A 15,067-nucleotide genomic window follows, 5' to 3' on the forward strand; every position below is an offset into this window, starting at 1 on the left:
TTATCACCCAGGAAGAGTGCCTCTTCAACCCCTATTCATACTAGGAAGCAGCCGTGGACAGCTGCTAAAGGGAGAACTACAAACAATCCTCCTAAACCACCAAGTGTGCCAATCCAGAACAGATACGCTCCGTTGACCGAGAACCGGAGATCTCTTTCTGATGACCTGGATAACCTGTCCTCTTCACACAGCAGGGTAAGGACCAATAGCTACTCCAAAAGTAAAAGTCTAGAGGGAAAGCTAACGGCTGGGCCTGAAACTCTGATTGTGGGTGACTGCTGTAAGAGATGTAAAAGGTCTGTGTAGTAAGAACAACACCAAAGTACTCTGTTTTCCCAAGAATATGGTCTCTGACTTGGCTGAGAAGATCCTGCATATTGGGGCTGAACATCCGACTGTGAAGAATGTGGTACTACATATTGGAACAAATGATGTTGTGAAACAACAGTCAGAAGCGCTGAAAGAAGACTTTAAATGTCTGTTGGAAACTGTCAGCTCTCTAAATGCGGAGGTGTTCATCAGTGGCCCTCTACCGCCAGTCAGAAGAGGAGTGGAGAGATTCAGCAGACTGTTTGCACTGAACACGTGGCTTTCAGCTGCCTGTACTGACCATTCTGTCCATTTTATTGACAATTTTAACTTTTTCTGGGATCGCAGACATCTTTTTAAGGCAGATGGAGTTTGCCTGAACAAGTCGGGAGTGAAATTGTTTATCTCTAACATATTCAACTGCCTGCGTCATCAATCTGTTCCCTCTGCCAAGGACAAGCGGCAAGAGGAATCAAAACAGGAGAAAGACACAACACATCACGCAGAAAACCCTGAAGAAGTATCACTGCACCTGCCTGAGGAATGTTCTGATTATGGGAGACCTATGACACAAATGGAGGAGTCTCCACTGCCCGTCACCCCCCCTGTCAACGCCTTTGAGGATACTCTTCATTCATCCCCCAGCTCTCTCTACTCTCCACTCACCCTTTCACCCTCGCCCTCCCCCCTGGAGTTCGATGACCGCATGAAGGCGATACGCAGGGTTGGCAGCATGTCCTTTACCCCCGCCCCTCAACGACGCCCACCAAAATCACCGAAGACAAGCCTACGTCAACCACCTCCCCCCCCTGGCAGCATGTCCTTTACCCCCGCCCTTCCACAACGCCCACCAAAATCACCGAAGCAGAGACGCGCACCATCTCCCCCGTCTTCATCACCGTGCCTACGTCAACCACCTCCCCTCCCTTCAAGAAAGCATCTGCAGTCTCTGAAGCCTGATAAGGATGTGTGTGTACAAAACGCAACAAACTCTTACTGATATGTGCTGGGTCCAGGCTCAAGGGCGTTTGGCACTCTCAACTCTTTCCAGCACATGCCAGGGCCCTTCCTGCCTGTAGCTTTGCCGATATCTGTGTTGATAGGTAATAGATTAAGAGCGGCGAATCAGCTTAGAAACAGGAAGTGCTCAAACGTTTGTGTGAGGTTATCAAATTTAGCAGTGATTCCATGTCAGCCACAGCTTGTCACAAATGTTTTTACTGATAGTGTATTTAACAAACTTAAACTAGCTTTATTAAATGTCAGGTCTTTGGCAGGAAAAACATTTTTAATCAATGATTTTATCACTGAGCACAATCTCAATTTTATGTTTTTAACGGAAACTTGGATTTAACAAAATAACAGTGCAGCTGTTCTTATCGAATCAACCCCTCCCAACTTTAGTTTTATGAGTCAGGAAAGAATGCATAAGAAAGGGGGTGGAGTTGCTATTTTGTTCAATGCTTCTTTTGAATATGTGGCCCTTCAGCTGAAATGCTCCTCTCGAGCTCTGTTCCTAAATATCTATAGATCACCCAAATACTGTGCAAGCTTTTTTGATGACTTTACTGAACTGCTGTCGATAGTGTGTATTGACTTTGACCGTTTAGTCATTGTTGGTGATTTTAACATCCATGTTGACAACCCCCAGGACAGAGGGGCTAAAGAACTGTTTTGTGTTCTTGATAACTATGGACTGACTCAGCATGTGGCGGAGCCCACGCACAATAAGGGGCACACTCTGGACTTAATTATCTCAAAGGGTCTGAATATCTCAAAGGTTGTGGTGACTGATGTTGCACTCTCTGATCATTTCTGTGTTTTCTTTGAGAGCTCTATTTCTGTTCACAAAAATGTTCAGAAAGAGGTAACCACAAAGCGATATTTAACAGAAAATACTAGGGAAATGTTTACTCATAATTTTTCATCCACACTTGCCCCTGCTAACATCTCAGTAAATGAGCAAGTAGATCATTTTAATTAAAAAATTAAAAACGTTATAGATGCCATTGCTCCAACTAAGGTAAAGGAAGTGATTGGCAAGAAAATATCTCCATGGAGAAAGGCCATGACCGTGAGAACAGAAAAAAGAGAGTGTCGAAAAGCTGAACGTAGGTGGCGAAAAACAAATCTCCAGGTTCACTTTGAAATCTATAAAGAGAGACTTGGCCTTTATAATTTGGAATTGAAAAACGCACGACAGTCTTTCTTCTCTGACATCATTACCAAAAACAAAAACAACGCACGTGCCTTGTTTGCTACCGTCGACAGACTAACTAACCCCCCAGTGTCAGTAGCATCTGAATTTCTATCCACCAGGGCATGCAATGATTTTGCCTCCTTCTTCACTGACAAAATTCAGAAAATCAGACAAGCAGTCAGTGCCTCTGCATCAGGTACAGCAAATGTGCTGTCCCTGTGTCCACCTAATATCCATTCAAACACCATGACACAATTCCATCAGATTAATGATAGATAAAACTTAGAGGACATTATTCAACTTCTGAAATCCTCCTCCTGCTGCCTTGATATTATTCCAATAGGATTTTTCAAAGATGTTTTCATTGCATGGCCTCAGATCTACTTCATATAGTAATCACATCTTTTCACTCAGGTATTTTTCCACAGGCCCTGAAAACTGCAGTCATTAAACCGCTCTTAAAAAAGAATAATCTAGATGCTTCAGTAATGAACAATTACAGGCCAATATCAAACCTACCATTTCTTGGTAAAATCATTGAAAAAGTTGTATTTCAACAGTTGAGTAAGTTCTTGCATTTAAATAACTGTTTGGATGTGTTCCAGTCAGGATTTCGTCCAAACCACAGCACTGAGACTGCTCTTGTAAAGGTCTTCAATGACATCCACTTAAACACAGACAGTGGCAGAACTTCAGTGTTAGTATTATTAGATCTCAGTGCTGCGTTTGACACTGTTGACCACAACATATTACTAGACCGACTAGAAAACTGGGTGGGACTTTCGGAAACAGTTCTAAATTGGTTTGAGTCCTACTTAAAGGACAGAAAAAACTTTGTTTCTATAGGTAAATACACATCTGAGTTTACAAATATGACATGTGGGGTACCTCAAGGCTCCATCTTCGGGCCTCTTCTCTTTAACATCTACATGCTACCACTGGCTCAGATAATGAAAAACAAAAAAATAAGTTACCATAGCTATGCGGATGACACACAAATTTACGTAACAATTTCACCAGGAGATTATGCTCCAATTCAAACACTAAGTAAGTGCATTGAACAAATCAATGACTGGATGTGTCAGAACTTTCTCCAATTAAACAAAGATAAAACTGAGGTAATGGTTTTTGGAGCCAAGGCAGAACGTATAAAAGTTAGCGCTGAGCTTCAGTCTGCAATGTTCAAAACAACAGATAAAGCCAGAAATCTAGGTGTAGTCATGGACTCTGACCTGAGTTTCAACAGTCACATTAAAACAGTTACTAAATCAGCCTACTATCACCTAAAGAATATATCCAGGATTAAAAGACTAATGTCACAGCAGGATTTGGAAAAACTTGTCCATGCTTTTATCTTCAGTAGACTGGACTACTGTAATGGTGTCTTCACAGGTCTCACTAAAAAATCTATTAGAAAGCTGCAGCTAATTCAGAACGCCGCTGCTCGAGTCCTCACTAACACTAAGAAAGTGGATCACATCACTCCTGTTCTGAAGTCCTTACACTGGCTTCCTGTGTGTCAAAGAATAGATTTCAAAATATTGTTGCTGGTTTATAAAGCTTTGAATGGTTTAGGCCCAAAATACATGTCTGACCTACTGCTAAATTATGAACCATCCAGAACTCTCAGGTCTTCAGGGACTGGTCAGCTTTCTGTCCCCAGAGTCAGAACTAAACATGGAGAAGCAGCGTTCAGTTATTATGCTCCAAACATCTGGAACAAACTCCCAGAAACCTGCAGGTCCGCAGCAACTCTTACTACTTTTAAATCCAGGCTGAAGACTTTTCTTTTTGCCGCTACTTTTAATTGAACTATTCATATCTTAAACTGCACTGTAACTTTTATCCATGTATTTTTTCTTTTAATGTTTATTTTATTATCTTTTATTTTTAATGACTGATTTTAAATGCCATTTTCTTAATGTCTTCCATTTTTGTAAAGCACTTTGAATTGCCATTTGTTGAAAGGTGCTATATAAATCGCCTTGCCTTGCCTTGCCTTGCCTTGCCTTGCCTTGCCTTGCCTTGCCTTGCCTTGCCTTGCCTTGCCTTGCCTTGCCTTGCCTTGCCTTGCCTTGCCTTGCCTTGCCTTGCCTTTTATCCACTACGCTGCAAAACTGTAGAACACCAGGACATATCAGAGAGGCTCAGTGGACATTATTAAATGAAATAAAACGTTCACAGATGAAGCGTTAATTAATGTGTAATTTCTATGCAAATCATTAGCATTCCTAAGCGAATACTGAGAGAGAAAACAACGCTTTTGTGCTATTTCTGGTTATTTCATGCTTTTCAATCGGGGCTTGATGTGTCCTTTATTACAGCCATATAAGGTTTTAGTATAATTTTGGAGGTCAGACTTGTAACAGCTGTGTGAGACTCTCTCTTTATCTGCCTGTGCGTGAGTGTGTGTTGGAGTTCAGAGACGAACAACTGCTGAATGTGGAAATAAAGTGCGCAGCAGCCACGCAGACAGCGACACAGTTACACAGAGTTTGCATGCACGGACATCCAGAGCTGCACAACATATATACTGCGTCCTGCACCACGACACTACACACAGCTACAGGATAACTCTCTTTCTCCAGTTCATTTAGGGCACTTTTGCAGGGGCATCGTCCACAAGACACATCTCTTTAGATTAGCTTTTTATTAGCAACCCCCCACTTTAAATGGTCTTTTAGTCTTTATTATTTACCTACTGTTATATTGTTTTATTTATGATATAGAAAGGGTTTTATCTTATATTAGTCATTTATAGGTGGGGTAGAAATTTGAGAAACCGGCTCGAGATACACTTTTTGTTATATTCCATGGAATGCTCTTAACATCCCGATAGCAATGAATATCTTTAGTGCTTTGACAAAAAATCCATTAAAAAAATTCATCTGTGGAAGCCGTAATACTATAAAAAGTATGACCAATCATTTGAGCCGGCCCGGCTAAAATAACTGGATGGCCTACCTGCCTGTCAGCCTTCCATCTGTGCACAAACTTATCTCGTGCCCTCATTGGTCATGTGCGCGTTCGTGTGTGTTGGAGGAGGGGCTCTGTAAGGAAGTGGCAGATTTTTTCCAGCTGTGTATTTTCAAATTCTAGCGCACTCGAGCTGGTTTCTCCAAAATGACCTACCCCACCTTTAACAGTTTCAATAACAACATTTATTTTTACGTTGTTTTCTTTATATTTGAATCGTTTAACCTTTATTAGAATTATGACGATTTTATTACTATTAATTTTTTTGTTTTTATTTCTGTTGTACCTATATGTTCACTTTATTTGATAGGGTTTTATATTGTTGCATCTATTCATTTTTCTTGTATCTTATCTTTCCGAGATAAATCATAATCTTTTTGACTGTATTTCATTTGTTTTTATCATACCTTTTACCTCCTCGTGTATCTTAACCTGTTAAAATGTTATATTTTGCTGCATGTATCTCTAAAGGTCTTAAAGGAGAGGTGTCATGCTTTTCCGGTTATTCCCCGTCCCCTTGTGTGTTATGAAGGTTTTTATGCATGTAAACGGTGTGCAGAGTCAAAACCCTCAAAGTACACCCTGTAGCGAGTAAAACTCTAACACAGAAAATACCTCCCCAAAACGCCTCGTTGGAGATACGTCACTGCCCATTTGAGTCTTCCGGGTACGGCATGATGTCAAGCCGTACCCGGAACGAAATGGACCAATCCGTGGAGCCGTTACGTTACGTCCGCGGAGCCGTTACGTTAAGCCCCCGCTGATTGGTCGAAATTGACCAATCCACGGACTTCCTCACACACACATCTGTGTGCTGGGAGCAGGCAGCTCAGCTGATTTCTCCTCCCTGGCTGCAGGCTGATAACAGACAGTTGGGATCGCGGCAAAATTCTCTCTGCAGACCCATTCTCTCTGCAGACCCATTCTCACAGCGTTTATCAACCTTTTTCTTACTCAATATCAAGTCACACTTATTGTTTTTACTTCGGATGTGACTTTGTGTGTGCTCAGGATGAGTTTGGCTGTGTTTCGCTATGTATCCTAAACAAGGAAACAACACCTCCACGGAGCTCAGCGCGATTCACAACGTCCCGACCAATCAGAGCACACTGTGCTCACAGGGAGGGTGGGGGCTGGAGCTTTTGGAGCTACAACGAGCCGTTAAAGGCAGAGAGTGAAATTCAGTGAATACACGTAGTTTACAGAGATGCTGTATGAGGAACCAATGTGAGTTTGGAAAAATGCACAGTATAAATCTATTTTAGTATACCTCAACAATGGAATTATGATCAGTGGAAATGGCCATGACACCTCTCCTTTAACATCTGAGGGGACTTTCTTGTTGTTTATTTTTAACTTGTGATGTGTCGCCATTTTGTAAAGCTGCATGTGCTGTATGAAAAGTGCTGTATAAATAAAGCTTTATTATTACAACAGTTTTTTATGTTCTAACCAGCGTTCACACTATGCCAACACAAGGCCACAGAGATGCTGTTTCTCCAATTTAATTCATGTTTGTAATGGTTCCTGAACTATGAAGAAATGTTTTACTATGCTGTGTTTCTACAATGGCTTTCTAATAGCCTTGTTATTCCTTTTTTTTTAATATTATATCTCAACTGCTAGCCTCGTTAAGCTGCATTGAAGGAATTTAGTTTCACTGTTCATTAATCTGCCGACTAGTTTCTCCAATAATCTGTTTGGTTAATAAAATGTTGTGACTTTAAACTTCTATTGTTGTTGTGTTCTATTGGGATGTTTTTGATAGTTCATGTTGAGTTAGCAGTTTGTTCTGGGTTGTAGTCGAATTGTCAACATCAGTTCCTATCGTCTTTTCCTATCCACTATTCCTTGACCCCTGTGTGTAACGTCACAGACCTCTTACGCACCGCCCCCCACGGTACCGGGTGGATAAACTCGTCATTTGCAGGAAACAACGTCTAAGGAATCTTAATATTTAATAAACTATGAATGTTTTATATCCATGTAACGGGAAGAAACTCAGCTAACTGATCTTTTAAAAAATATTTCCCAAAGAAAACCCACAATGCTAACACTGAGCCTCTGAATTACCCACGAGCGAAAAAATGCTAACCTATCACTGCACCTAAACTCACTCATAACTCCCTTATTACTTATCCTAGATGCACAGCCAACCCATCGATTAGCATCGTCTGGTGACACAGAATCGTTGGGTGCCCACCTCAACACTCAGTGATAAACATTTGCGACTCTATAAATGAAAACGTACATCAAAACATGTGGCGCTAGGTAGCTACAAACGCTAACATGGCTTACCTTGGTCAAAACAGGTGGCATTAAAACGATAAAAAACGATACTGCAGTTAATCCATAGGTTAATCCAATGTGTCTGTGTCCTCTTTGAAATGATTTCTGATAATCCATAAGCAATAAAACTGCTTTTTCGTTTCCAGATGTCAGAGCGAGAGATCGCTTCACTCTGATGCAACCCTGCATGCGCAAAGCCCCCACATTTTGTTTTCACAATGAGTGTGTGTGGGGGACTCCCCCTTCGATTCAATTGGCTCTAACGGTCAGAAAGAGGTGTCAACCATCAAAATCGACCAAGGGGGGCCAGAGATATGAAGAAAAACAAAATGTTCACCCAAATCATCTCAGAGGTGGGGTGGTTTTTGCTAAACCTCTCTAAAAAGGTCAAATGTCACTTGTTTTGCATCAATCTTGATACAGGGTACTTATATGTTGTACTTTGGATTCCTAAAGCTTTTAGTCTACTAACCCATCATCCAAGGGTAGTTTTCACTATAAGTAAAAAAGAATTTTTGGACGGACACTATAATTTACAGTTTTTTACTATGTAAAATCTGAATTTTCTTTAAAATAAAAAACATCTATATTGATTCTGACACTTCTACATCCAACTCACAGGTTTATCATTACTTTGAGAAAAAAGATTATTAATTTACCCCTTTTAGAAGGGAAGATATGGTCATTTGTTCTGGGAATGTCATTTTCGAGCCTGAGACCTGAAAAACAGGCTCGGGGCTTAACAGGTTAATGTCTTTACTTATGTTTACCGATTAGCCACATAAAAAGCTACGAACAAAGAACGGGAGGCAACAAAAACACGGTTTAACGTATAAAAGCACGGATAAATCACCCTCCAAGGATAAACGAACTCTTTGAATGTGTTTTTAAAAGTCTCTTAACCTGTTAAGTCCTGAGCCTGTTTTTCAGGTCTCAGGCTCTAAAATGACATTCCTAGAACAAATTACTATAACTTCACTTCTAAAAGGGTTAAATTAATAATCTTTTTTCTCAAAGCAATAATAAACCTGTGAATTGGATGTAGAAAGTCAGAATCAATATAGATTTTTTAAATATTTAAGTAAATTCAGATTGAACATAGTACAAAAATGTAAATTATAGTGTCCGTCCAAAAAAAAGAAATTACTTATAGTGAAAGCCACCCTTGAATGATGGGATAGTGGATTCAAAGCTTTAGGAATCCAAACTATAACACAATAAGTACCCTGTATCAAGATTGATGCAAAACAAGTGACATTTTACCTTTTTCGAGAGATTTAGAAAAAAGAAAACACTTCTGGGGTCATTTGGGTGGATTTTCCATATCTCTGGCCCCGTCGTTCGATTTTGATGATTGACATCTCTTTTTAACCGTTAGAGCCAATAGAATCGAGGGGAAGTTCCTAAAATCCATCTAAACATCACCCATTGGTGTATGAGTGATGCATAGCCAGAATACCCCGGAACAGGAAGCTGTCATACACTCTGGTAGCTATCATTAGCAGCTAATATGAAATCTCAGTTTTTGACATAAAAATGGAATGATGGATTATCAGTAATCATTTCAAAGTTACAGACACATTGGATTAACCATTGGATTAACCTTCAGCAGCGTTTTTATCGTTTTAATGCCATTGAACACGACTTTTGATCAGAACAACAGCTAAGGTAAGACGATGTTTCGTGAATGCTCCGTAAAGCTACGTGTTGTGATGTCTGTGTTTGCTTTCCCTGTCGCGAGTTCTGATCGCTCAGTGATGATCCTAATACCTATAGAATCTGTGGAATCTCAGCTTCAATCTGATATCTTGTATGTGCAGTTACGATGAGTAATAAGGGTATTTTTACCGTGAGTAATGTGCTAAGTGCATTAGCATCTTTTCGCTCAGGGCTCATTTAAAAAAAAGAAAGAAACGCATGCGCCTATACGATAAAAGGCTCTCGGGCTTAACAGGTTAAACACATTACATTCGGTAAAAAATCTGCATCAACATCTGTTAGTGTTATGTCCCTTATATGGGGAAAATATCAGACAAGAAACAGAGACGTTGTTACTTGCTTCAAGTCCAATGTACTATGCCAAACAACAACATGGTACACTTAGGCCTGTCACGATAATTAATTTTGTTGGACGATAAATTTTCCCGGAAATTATTGCGATAAACGATAATATTGTCGGCACCGTTGTAAGACCATTTTAGACCACTGACATAATGATAATATATAATAATAATGCAAGTAAATCCTTTGAAACTGAATTTTTTATTGAACATTCAACATTGCAAATGAAATGTGAAATAATATTCAAATATATAAATTATATATAATAAATAAAACAAATACATTTAATTATAACAAATTAATTAAAATCACACACAACCAAAACAATCAATTAAATAGACTCAGGCTGGAAAACAGAGCTCTCTCTCTCATATATATATATATATATATATATATATATATATATATATATATATATATATTTATTTATATATATATATATATATTTATATATATATAAATAAATAAATATGAGCACACATTGTCTCACAAGCAAAAAAAACCTCCTTAAAACAACAGTCAAGTGTACAGCCCACTGTCCATACAAAGACCCAGATGCCTCAACAGGCCATATCCAAATCTGTATTTCAAAGATTTCGAGCAAGGAACAGAAAGATGTTTGCATTGTCGGGCAAATGCATCTTTGATTGTAAACTGTAGGGAAGGTGGGGGCTCTCCATCTCCAGCTGCCGTGTTTGCTCCCAGCTGGGAAAAAGGAATGGGGTGGTTGTGTTTCAGGTGCAGTTCAAGGTTGGTCGTATTGCTAGCTTTTGTTGCTACCTTTTTAAAACAAATGCGACAAATCGCCCGGCTCATTCAAGTCCGTAGGTTCGCCTCGTTGATTTGGCTTTAATCCAAAAATATTCCCGCACCGGAGATGTGTTATTAGGTTTTGCAACCACTTCCATTCAACTTCAAATTTCCCTTGAGTAAGTCACACGTCGTCTCCTGCTTATCTCTATATTATTAATTTGGCTGCTACACTGCTGCACGCGGAGTGTCCTGACCTGGCTGTGGGTGTTTCTCAATCGCGAGTAAAGCTGCTTCAGAGCCACTATTTCAAGCATACTACGTCATCGAGTGCCTCCGAAGTACTGTTCCAATCTCCAGCATACTTGGAAATCTACCGAGCCCGGCGTACTCCGTTTGGAGAAATATCGAGGCTGCACATGAGTAGACTCCGCGGTCTTAAAATCCCCACAATGCTTTGCGCACGGACCAATTTCCCCAAATCTGTGGCGGAAGATGTAAGGCGGGGCCTCTCATATGACGCACACTTGCACACTTGCTAGCCTGTTCCACTCTTCGTTTTCCGAATGCCAGGAAGTATTCTTGACTCGCTTCTGAAGCAAGATGCTCGGCAGACATGTGCTACCAAGCAAGCGTACTCGCGATTGAGAAACACCCTGTGTCATGGGCTGTGTGTGAGCCCTGCCCCTCACAGCGCGCCGGACCGGCAGACACAGGGTGTTTCTCAATATGGGTACTACTCTCATCAATGATACGCGAGCGTTCACACACGGAAGTTGTATAAACGTAGCCGGCCAATCAGGGCGAGCCTACCTGAATGCGCTCACAGGCACACAGTATATAAGGCGGCCACGCCTCCTGACTGTCATCCTTTTCTCTTCAGCGAGCAGGACAACACCTGACAGTGAAAAGTATAACGTTTGAAAGAAGAAGAAAGAAGTTATCATACCTTCATGGAGTCGCCACTTCTAGAGACCCGGGCCTGTCCTTCGTGCCCTGGCTTAATAGCGGGCGCCGATCCCCACCACCTCTGCTTCGAGTGTTTGAGGGACCAGGATATGGCCGAGGCGGTGCCATTCACGTTCGCCATTCCAGCGGGGCGGATGGCTCCGTTTGCCGGGGAGGAGGATGAAGTCCACCGCCCAGGTGTGTCTGCCAGGAGAGCCTTCCCCAGTATCGTCCATGCACACTCTACACGAGGTAAGCATGTGTGAGTGTGGGGGACATGGTGCACTTACGTTCTCCCCATGCTCCGTAGGGACCTGGGAAACGTAGTGCGCAGTGTTAGTCACTTGCGCTGGCACCTGCAGGGTGGAGCTATGGGCTTATTCAGACCAAGCCAAGTAAGCTGCGACCCCGACTTCTCCACGGTCACAACCGGATGAGAGGAAGTTGGGGTGCAGTGGCTGTTAACCAAAGGCCGGTCAGGGGCAGTGTGATGGGTCGATGTTGTAGACGACAGGGCGTTTATCCATCGGGGCTCCACCCACTGTACCCATAGAGTCCAGTAGAGGGCGGAGCCTGTGTGAGATATAACGGGGGGTTACGTATTGTAACCCTAGTTATATAAGCACAGGCGGAGCCCTCTACCTAAGGGCCCTGTCTTTCCTATGCCGCTCGCTGAAGAGGGTGTATGTCAGGAGGCATGGCTGCCTTATATACTGTGTGCCTGTAGGCTCGCCCTGATCGGCCGGCTACGTTTATACAACTTCAGTGTGTGAACACTGAATGCTGATTTGAAATCAATGTCATGAGAGCTGTTCGACTCCTGCCTGTAACAAACTCAAATTCTGGACCTGCAATGATTAGAAAGTTACATAACTCCACCAAAGTGTCTTTGGGGAGCCCACACAGTTTTCTGATTATTTCTAGCTGTAATTTTTCCATCTCTGACTCAATTTCTGCATTAGAGCATGGGTTAAACGGTATGATTTGTTCCCTTTTAACCGTATGTGGGGTTGGTAGCAGCTTTCCTGGTATGTAGCAACACCTCAGATTGCATGTACTCCCTCCTCAGGTTGTCAGGATCTCACTGTAGCCGGTTCACCACCTGCTCTCAATGTCTGGGTAAATTATGAAGGACGGCGTGACAGTTGGGGACATCTACCTCTTGCAGCAGCCGATCCACAACGCACACAAATCTCGGCAGTGCCTCCAAATGTTATGCCCCTAATATGGGGAAAATATCAGACAAGAAACAGAAACGTTGTTACTTGCTTCAAGTCCAATGTATTATGCACCAGTGGCAAGCAACAAGCGCCCTCTGCTGGACAGACCCGGAAGGTCATCAACCATGACTTGTCATATCTAGACCAGGGGTTTTCAAAGTGTAGGAAGGTGAGCCTCCCCTCAGAGAAAATAAGAACAGCCGCGCCCCCCCTCCCAATTATTGTTGCTATTATTATTATTGTTGTTGTTGCTATAATGCAGGGGTATTCAATTGCATTTCAAAAAGGTCCAGTAAGAGAAAATGTCATGAAATGCTCTGTTTTCGCTGTCTACCTTTCTCTTTTTTGAGCACGCCATTTGAAATGACTCCGACTGTTTCTCTCTTCTTGTCTCATCTCTGTGTGTGTTTGAATCTATCGTGCTGACTCACTGCCTGCACCGATTTGATTGGCTGAGTAGCGTCACCTCCTTAAAACATTAAACAATAACTTTTTTAAACCTTTGGGTTAGGGTTAGTGTGTTTTTATTTTATTTATTTTTTTAACCTGTTCCACTCTGAGCCTGTTTTTCAGGTCTCAGGCTCGAAAATGACATTCCCAGAACAAATGACCATATCTTCCCTTCTAAAAGGGTTAAATTAATAATCTTTTCTCAAAGTAATGATAAACCTGTGAGTTGGATGTAGAAGTGTCAGAATCAATATAAATGTTTTTTATTTTAAAGAAAATTCAGATTTTACATAGTAAAAAACTGTAAATTATAGTGTCCGTCCAAAAATTATTTTTTACAGATAGTGAAAACTACCCTTGGATGATGGGTTAGTAGACTAAAAGCTTTAGGAATCCAAAGTACAACATATAATAAGTACCCTGTATCAAGATTGATGCAAAACAAGTGAAATTTGACCTTTTTAGAGAGATTTAGCCAAAAACTGGGCCATCTGGGGTCATTTGGGTGGATTTGACCTATCTCTGGCCCCCCTTGCTCGATCTGGTTGGTTGACATACCCTTGTGACCGTTAGAGCCAATAGAATCGAAGGAGGATACTTACATAGACACACATTGTAAAGAAAAAATGTTGCCGCTTCGCGTGTGGAAAGCGAAACTAAACTGGAGGAATGTCTCCTTCTGGAGTTTGGAAACTAAAACGCAGTTGTATTGCTTATGGATTATCAGAAATAATTTCAAAGAAGGCACAGACACATAGGATGAACCTATGGATTAACTGCAGCATCGTTTTTTTATCGTTTTAATGCCATTGAAGACCACTTTTGACCAAGGTAAGATATATTTACGTGTTTAGCTTCTTAGCTCCACATGTGATGATGTACGCTTTCGTTGATAGCGTCGCGAATGTTTATCACTGAGTGTTGAGGTGGGCACCGTTAGATTCAGTGTCTCCAGGACACCAAAAAATAGTGTTTGGTTGTGCATCTAGGATAAGTAATAAGGGAGTTCTGAGTGAGTTTATGTGTCTTTGTCGTCCCGTTTTTTTCGATCGAGGCTAATTCAGAGGCTGAGTGCTAGCATTGTGGGTTTTTTTTGAAAAAAAAAATTAAAAAGATCAGTTAGCTGAGTTTCTTCCCGTTACATGGATATAACACATTCATAGTTTTATTCAATATTAAGATTCCTTAGACGTTGTTTCCTGCAAATAACGCGTTTATCCGCCCGGTACCGGGGGGAAGGCGTGAAACAGGTTAACATTTTCAACATCGTGGATAAATCCTTATGTGCTCCCGGCAACACACTGAACGTCAACTTTGCCTCCTTATTACACTCACCCCTACTTTAGTGGGAACAATGAGTCTGCGTCTTTGATGCGCACCGGCGGATGATGCGAGGATGCAATGTAGACAGGAATAAATGCAGATCATCCTCTGGCTGCAGCCTTGCTTCTGATCAAAGTCAATGCGGAAAACCCGCACTCGCACAGGTAGGTGGGGGCAGGGGCTACTGGGACTAGAAATCAGCCCTGGAATCTCACTCAGCCCAGCCCACACAAATTGGTAGAGCAGTAAGCACTCTAGTGAACTGTCAACGGGGGGGGGGGTGCTCGTGAACTGTCAACGGGGGGGGGGAGCCTCGCTGAACAGACCTGTCGCCTGTCAGCGCAACTTAAATGATGCCGTTTAAAAACCTACAAAATAACACAGATGGCCAGTCCGCCCCTGGGTTGGAGGTGAAGGGAATGAGCACTTTTACAGCCTTTTTCGGTATTAAAATAAATTATTATTATTAATAATAATAATGCTAATAATAATTATGATAGTAATAGATATATAAAGATGAGATGGGTATGAAAGATCTTAA

General features: G+C 41.5%; 1 protein-coding gene across 1 annotated transcript in view; it reads right to left on the bottom strand.

The window, feature by feature from the left end:
• LOC117477333 (zinc finger protein 850-like) overlaps positions 1–15,067 on the bottom strand; it is a 195,115-nt gene that overhangs the window by 90,799 nt on the left and 89,249 nt on the right. The gene's annotated exons all lie outside the window — the stretch shown is intronic.

Source organism: Trematomus bernacchii, unplaced genomic scaffold (assembly GCF_902827165.1).
Source record: "Trematomus bernacchii unplaced genomic scaffold, fTreBer1.1, whole genome shotgun sequence".
NCBI lineage: Eukaryota > Metazoa > Chordata > Actinopteri > Perciformes > Nototheniidae > Trematomus > Trematomus bernacchii.